The 6,939-nt window shown below is 37.7% G+C and overlaps 1 non-coding gene across 1 annotated transcript; it reads left to right on the top strand.

Moving 5' to 3' along the window:
- The first annotated feature begins 1,949 nt into the window (after positions 1-1,949).
- Positions 1,950-2,055, top strand: LOC121822568 (U6 spliceosomal RNA). Its single transcript, XR_006063753.1, has one exon. It is a non-coding gene; the product is annotated as a U6 spliceosomal RNA (small nuclear RNA).
- Positions 2,056-6,939: the final 4,884 nt, after the last annotated feature.

A 6,939-nucleotide genomic window follows, 5' to 3' on the forward strand; every position in this document is an offset into this window, starting at 1 on the left:
CAGTACCCTCTTAGCAATGAAAAAGGCTAATATCTCAGAAACATTTTCTACTAGTTGACAGATACTTCCCTTGCTTCATTTGTTTGGAAGTCTGGATGTCAAATGCACACAAGCACACACACACACACACACACACACACACACACACACACACACATACAAACACACACACATACATACACACACATGTATGTATGTGTGCACACACACAAGCACACACACAGAGTTAAAAAATTAAAATAAATATTTTTTTAAAACATGTAAATTCTGTTAACCTTTTTCAGCTCATCTGACAGTGTTCGAAGCAGGAATCAAAAGATCATTTTGAATATGATGACACCCTTACAAAAATATAAAATAATTTTTAAAAATAAAATATATGAGAAAAAATGATGAAAATAAGTTGGCAATCTATTTTCAAAATGAATGTAACTCTGGAAAAAATGCATGTTTTTAAGTCTATGGTGAAGAAGATGCTATCTTGTTAGACCCTAATGATCAAATCTCAGGAACATACCAGATAATTCTTGCTGAGAGAACTGTGTTCAAAAGTCAGACATGTTTCTGAAAAATGTGTGCTTTCAAAAAATTTTTTTCAGAGAAAAGCAAAGCTTTGAAGACTAGCTGAGATTCTCTAAGGTCATACTTGGATGTCTAGTGCATGGAACTGAAACTCAACTTGAAATCTCAAAATGAAGTCACTGCCCCTCACAGCAAGAGACTCAAAGGACACCATTCGGCAGGGACACACCTGATTCCCCCAAAGGCAGACTAGGAATAAACAGAAGTACTAAAAAAAATTCAATCCTCAAAGTGGGTAATAAATAAAAGTATCCCCTAAAACAATGAAGAAAACCCACTAGCTGTATTGAGAGCTTTAAAAAAATGTTTTAAGTCCATGATATGGAAAGTTATTTTTCAGTAAGATTAGTTGTATACATACTTTGGAGGGATGTTAGATAAATAAGTCTGTAAGCAACTGAATATGCTGAAAACCCATGGTCATTTACTCTCAATCTCAAAGGCCTTCTGCTTTTGTGTATTTGTGAGGACTGAAATTGTCTTTAATGTGTTATGTCCCGAAGCATACACACTCTTTCTGAGAAAGGAGTACAAAGGAGAGAGCTAAATCTTCATGTGGTATAATAACACTAAATCCAGTGGGGCAGAGTGAGAAACCAGAAGGATGCCACATCCAGATGTGAGAAGTCAGGACATGTAGCCTGGGAAGCAGAAGCTACTGTAAGAAAGGACAGTTAGAAAATAGCCAGGTGAAGAAACCATAATGAGCATGGGAACAGAGTATGGCATGGGAAAACTCAAAAGTAAGTGGACAGAAGAATTGATAGAAGAAAAGGAAGTCAACATTTCCAAAGGATTGATGAGAATGGTCTTCTGTTAGACTAGCAATCATGTGTTTTTGCAGATTTTTTTTCAAACTGTGAAGTCTATCATGTTTGTATTGATAAAAATGCAATGAATATTTTTTAGTACTGGAACTTTTTAGATTAAATTTAACATGAAAACAGACAGGGGAGTCAACCTGAAAAGTTTGATCTAGGGGAAAAAAAGCAATAAGGCATGACATGAGAAAGAAGAAACCATGAATGAGTGGATGAGTTAATTAAAGACAAAGTTAAGTGAAGAAGAAGAAGAAGAAGAAGAAGAAGAAGAAGAAGAAGAAGAAGAAGAAGAAGAAGAAGAAGAAGAAGAAGAAGAAGAAGAAGAAGAAGAAGAAAAGATAAAGAAGGAGGAGGAGGAGCAAGAAAAGGATGAGAAGGAGGAGCAAGAGGAGGAGGAGGAGGGAGAGGAGGAGGAGGAGAAAATATCAGTTCAAGTGCCAGCAGGAAAATAGAGAGAAAAGAAGTCTACAAATAAATTCATGAATGATAAATAGGGGAGTCAACCTGAAAAGTTTTGATGTAGGAAAAAAAAAACATAATTTTTTAGTGTTAACCTCAGCAGCACACGTACCAAAACTGGAACACTGCAGAGAAGATGAACACAGCCCTTCATAAGGATGGCATGCAAATTGGTGAAGCGGTCAGTCCATACTGCCTGTGTGTTTAACTTGGAGTACCAGGGTAAGCTAGGAAAACTTGAAGGGGGGGTATAAGATTATAGGTAAAATGAAAGTAGAAAGTTGGGGTGCTGGGCACTTGGGGATGGAAAGGCTTAAACAGGGAGGGACTTAGAAGTGTGGGGAAGCACAGGAGATGAAAGAAAGGGTCACCCCAGGGGAAGAGTATATGAAAAGCCACGTAGAAGCCCACTATCTCACAGCACAATTAAAAACTAATAATTAAATACATGTGAAATGAAAGAAGAGGGTAGGAATACTGGGGGCTCTCGGTTTAAGTGGGGGTGGGAGTAGGGGGTGAGGTTGAGGAGGGGTATCAGATGAATTAGACCAAACTAAGAATGTATGAAAAAAAAAAACCTTAAAAGAAACTCAATAATGATCTTATAAGAAACCAATGGTCATGTGCAGCACTAAAGCCTGCAGTGCATGCTGATATACTGAACTTCCAGGCAAGACATGTGCCAGTATAATCATGGCATGGCTGTTAGGAGATAAGTAGCTGCCTACTGATTAGATATGAGGCCTACCCCACAAGAGGGAATTTCACTTCTGGTACTAGACTCCAGATAAAAGCCCAGGGCTAGGAGATAGAACCTGTTATTTTTATTTTGCTAAATACGCATGCTGTTGAATTGTCTGCTAAATATTTATGTTATAGCCATGGACCTGGGCTTAGGATAATCAACCTTGTCCAGAGAAGTCCCCAACACCCTGCAGTGGGCAGCATTCCATGCAGATGCATAACTAGTCAAATTACTAAGAACATGAGATTGAATATTCAACCCTAAAGAGGACATCTATGTCAACCATACCTTTTATGGCTCAGGGGACATTGTGTAAGAAGAGAAGAAAAGAATGTAAGAATCAGAAGGCCAGAAGAAGTGCTGAGAAACACTGCCTTTTGGGCATGACATGGTTATTGCACACATTAAAACAGACGCTTTGGTTACTTGCACAAAACTTGATCAATCTAACCACAATTCTGTCATAGGTAATTGTTGCAATCATCAAGGCTGGAAGGAGTTGGAGATCTGAAGAACACTTTGACATCAGACATGGCGATACAGAATTCAGAGTTTTCCCTGATGGTTTTCACTCTTGCTTTGGTTCAGTATTTCCTCACTAGGCTCCCTTTTCTCCCTTTTGGAATGGTAATATTCTGTGCCATTGTATATTGGAAATATGTGATCTGCTTTTTGCTTTTGATTTTATAGGGAATTACAATTAAGAGAGTGCCTTGAGTCTCAGAAGAAACTTTGGACTTTGGATTTTTAAACAGAGTTGAGATAGAAAGATTTTGGTAGTTTTGAAGTTGGAATTAATATATTTTGCATTATGATGGGGCTACAGCCTATGGTGGCCAGTTTGAATGAGAGTGCCCCCATAGACTCATATATTTGCAGGCTCAGTCCCCAGCTGGTGAACTGTATGGAAGGATTTAGAGGTGTGACCTTGTTGGAGTAGGTGTGTCCTTGTTGGAGAAAGCATGTCACTGGAATGAGCTTCAAAGTTTCAAAAGGCCACACCAGGTCCAGTCTTTCTGCCTGCAGATCAGGATGTAAAGCTCTCAGCTACCACTCCAGCACCATGACTTCCGACCTGCTGCCAGGCAGGAAACCTCCAAAACTTTAAGTAAGCTCCCAATTAAATGTTTTCCTTTATAAGAACTGTCTTGGTCACAGTGTCTCTTCCTATCAATAGAACATTAAGACAGCGGTTTACAAGATCTTCTGGACCTATTCCCTTCTGAGGACCTATTAGCAGTTTATAGTTGCTGGCCTATAGGGAGAATCACTCTTCCTTGGAGATGTGGTCATTGGAATGGTTGCCATGCTCTTTTGGAATGCCCTACAACAATGTACATAACTTCAGCACTAAGTAGACTCAGTAAGTTATATAAATATGAATTAGAGGAGGGTCTTATTGAGAGGAAATGGGGGCCCTGGTACATTGAACACTTTTATGTAATTCTCAAGAATAAACAAAAATTTAAAGTAAAATAAGTTTAGTAAACAAATTTGGGACAGAGAGACTTTCACAATTTAAATATGATTTTAACTTTCTCTGGATATAAAAAGAAATCTCATGGATAAACAAAAGTGTCATAAGAAAAGAAGAGGAAAGAAAAGTATGACTCACAAGCAGTAGGGTTATCAGGGTTCTGACTGAGAAGAGATAGAGGCGACAGAAATAACATGTAACTATGTTCCTCATCTCAATGCTGGTAATGACCTAATCAACATATACAAATACAGATCAGATCATGGCCATTGGCTTATTTTATGAGCTCTTACAGCAGATGAATGCCTTTCATTCATAAACCAATAATTTTAGTATCTCTGAAAAGTTTGGTAGATGAGTTGTCAAAATAGAAACTTAGTTTCAAGTTGGCCTTTTGTTTCTGTTATCTAACAGGTAAGATAGCCCTGCACCAACCAGAAGAGATTGGGTAGCTGACATCAGGGACTGAGATGGGAAAACCTGGCCTAAATACTTAAAACAGATGAGTAGAAAGTCTTGGAAATCTGATGGGGACATTCTTGACTGATTGGTTCAATTTAGCATTCTTTGCTAAGACCAGCAAAGACCTGGATTTAATTCTTCCTAAATCCAATCATCTTCACAGTTCACAGATTCTAACTCTGGTCAGCTGCTTCAAACACACACTGATATTCACAAGGGAAGCTGGCTGAAAGGGTGAATGTTAATGAGGGACTTCCTCCTCTTGGTTCACAGCTGAGGTGGCAAAAAGCTGCGTTCTGCATGGGAAGGCATCCATGTCCATCGTGGCCTCTTCTTGTCTTACGATTTCTCTTGCTGTGATAAAACACCATGACTAAAAGGAACTTGGGGAGGAAAGGGTGTATTTGATCTTATAGTCAATTTTGAACGTGTAGTCTATCATGCAGTAAAGTCAGAAAAGGAATTAAGGACAAGAACTTGGAGGCAGCTTGCTACTGCTCAAGATTATCTTTGTCATTGTTACTAACATTTCCACATCTTTCAGTTTAGGAACGCATCCGACTTTATTTCTGTTAGAAACACCCTTGTGATTTAGAACCCTTGTTTCTGAGCTTGTGCCACTGTGCTCATCTATCCCAACCTCATTCCAAAGTTATAGCTACAGAGAGTTCCAGGAACCACCTACAAAATATTCTTGCTGCCTCTTCATTCATTTATTTAGAAAATCCTTCAACAAACACAACCATTTCTGTGCTCCTGCTGGGATATACAGACTTCAAAACAATTGATCTGCTCTTAATAAGGTTATAGTCTAGTAAAGAAACTGTTTTATTAGCAGATGTTAAAATATTGTGTAATTAATTAATTGGGGAAACTAACAAGATAATTTTTCAAGTGTCAGGGCAGGTTTCCAAGCAAAGGAATATGTCTTATTTATTTTTAATAAGTCCCAAAATACCTTATTATTGGGGGAAAAACTCAATAGCATCCAGGGAAATAGGAAAGCAGAACCAGAAGTGAAGGAGCCAGCCTGACAAGGACAAAAATGAGATACCTTGATTGTAAATCAGTCATCTAATTTCAAAACACACACAAAGATATCAAACTTTGATATACATAATTTTTACTCTCAAGGCACACATTCAAAACAACCTTTTATAACACTGCTTTATTTGAAGCAGAGGGCACTAATGAAATCTCCTATTCAGAAAGTCATAAATAAGAGCAAAACACCCATACATCCTAGGCATCATTTTTTTACATTCCCCAGAAAGCTTGGTTTTGCATAATATGACTTCATAAGTAACTGTCAAAAAGACAAATGATTTGATTATTCCCAAGATTTCCAAGACTGACTAAATAAGCCACTTCACTGAATAGTTCATTTTCTAAACTCTGGTGTTTTTTCCTTCTACTTTTCTTCTTATTCAATAGGAAAAGCATCAACCCAGGAAAAGGAGAAGGCCATATTTTATTTTTAGATATCGGTTCTCTTTGATACACAATTTCAGATCCTAATGCATGAATCAAGTATCTTTTCAGTTCATAAAAACATGTGATCAGACATTTGATGCTAAGCAACAGAGTAGACAAGTGTAAGTTATAATAGTTGTTAAAAAAAAAAAGAAATCCTGCCCAATATTTAAGTTTTACATGATTAGGAAAATAGTGCACTGAAAAATGGATGTGCTTGATTATTTTGTCCTTGAGAAACACACTAACAAAAGTCATTTTAAATTGATTGATGGACATTTCAAAAAGCAATCATGGCATATTTACAAAATACTTTTTGCCTAAGAAACACTTATCCTAATAGTAAACTTGATTGTTAAATGTTATCTAATATTCTTCCAGGGAAAAATCATTCAGGAATTTGATCCACCCAGTACAAATTATTTCCATAAAATACTTTTTTCTTTCCTAAATCCCTAAGTCTGGACATTTAGAAAGATGAAAAAAGGATTTATGCTTTGGGCCTGATAAGGCTGATTTGCAATTATCCCAGCCCATCTTCTGAGTGCCGGGATTGATATTCAAGACTTGAAGAATCCAGCAAGGCTACAAGCCAGACTATTGAAGTTGTCCTAAATTTCTTTTATCTGGAAGATTCAATTAAAGTCTATGACAAATCCATTAAATGCAGGAAATAAACTTCATTCTGAAGCTGTCAAAGAATGAGAGAGGATCAGTTAAGTGAAGGAGCCTGGGGCAGGCCTGACACTTGTCAGATTTCATCATCAGGTGATGGTCCTAGGGAATGGATGGACTCGGCCTGCAAATGACAGCTTGCTGCGGAACCTTTCTGTGGAAACCGTGCAAATATGAGTGTTCCTGGGGTTGTAGCACTATCATCATTGCATTCCCTACTGTACATAGATCAGAAGACGCTCAGC

Source organism: Peromyscus maniculatus, chromosome 14 (assembly GCF_049852395.1).
Source record: "Peromyscus maniculatus bairdii isolate BWxNUB_F1_BW_parent chromosome 14, HU_Pman_BW_mat_3.1, whole genome shotgun sequence".
Classification (NCBI taxonomy): Eukaryota; Metazoa; Chordata; class Mammalia; order Rodentia; family Cricetidae; genus Peromyscus; species Peromyscus maniculatus.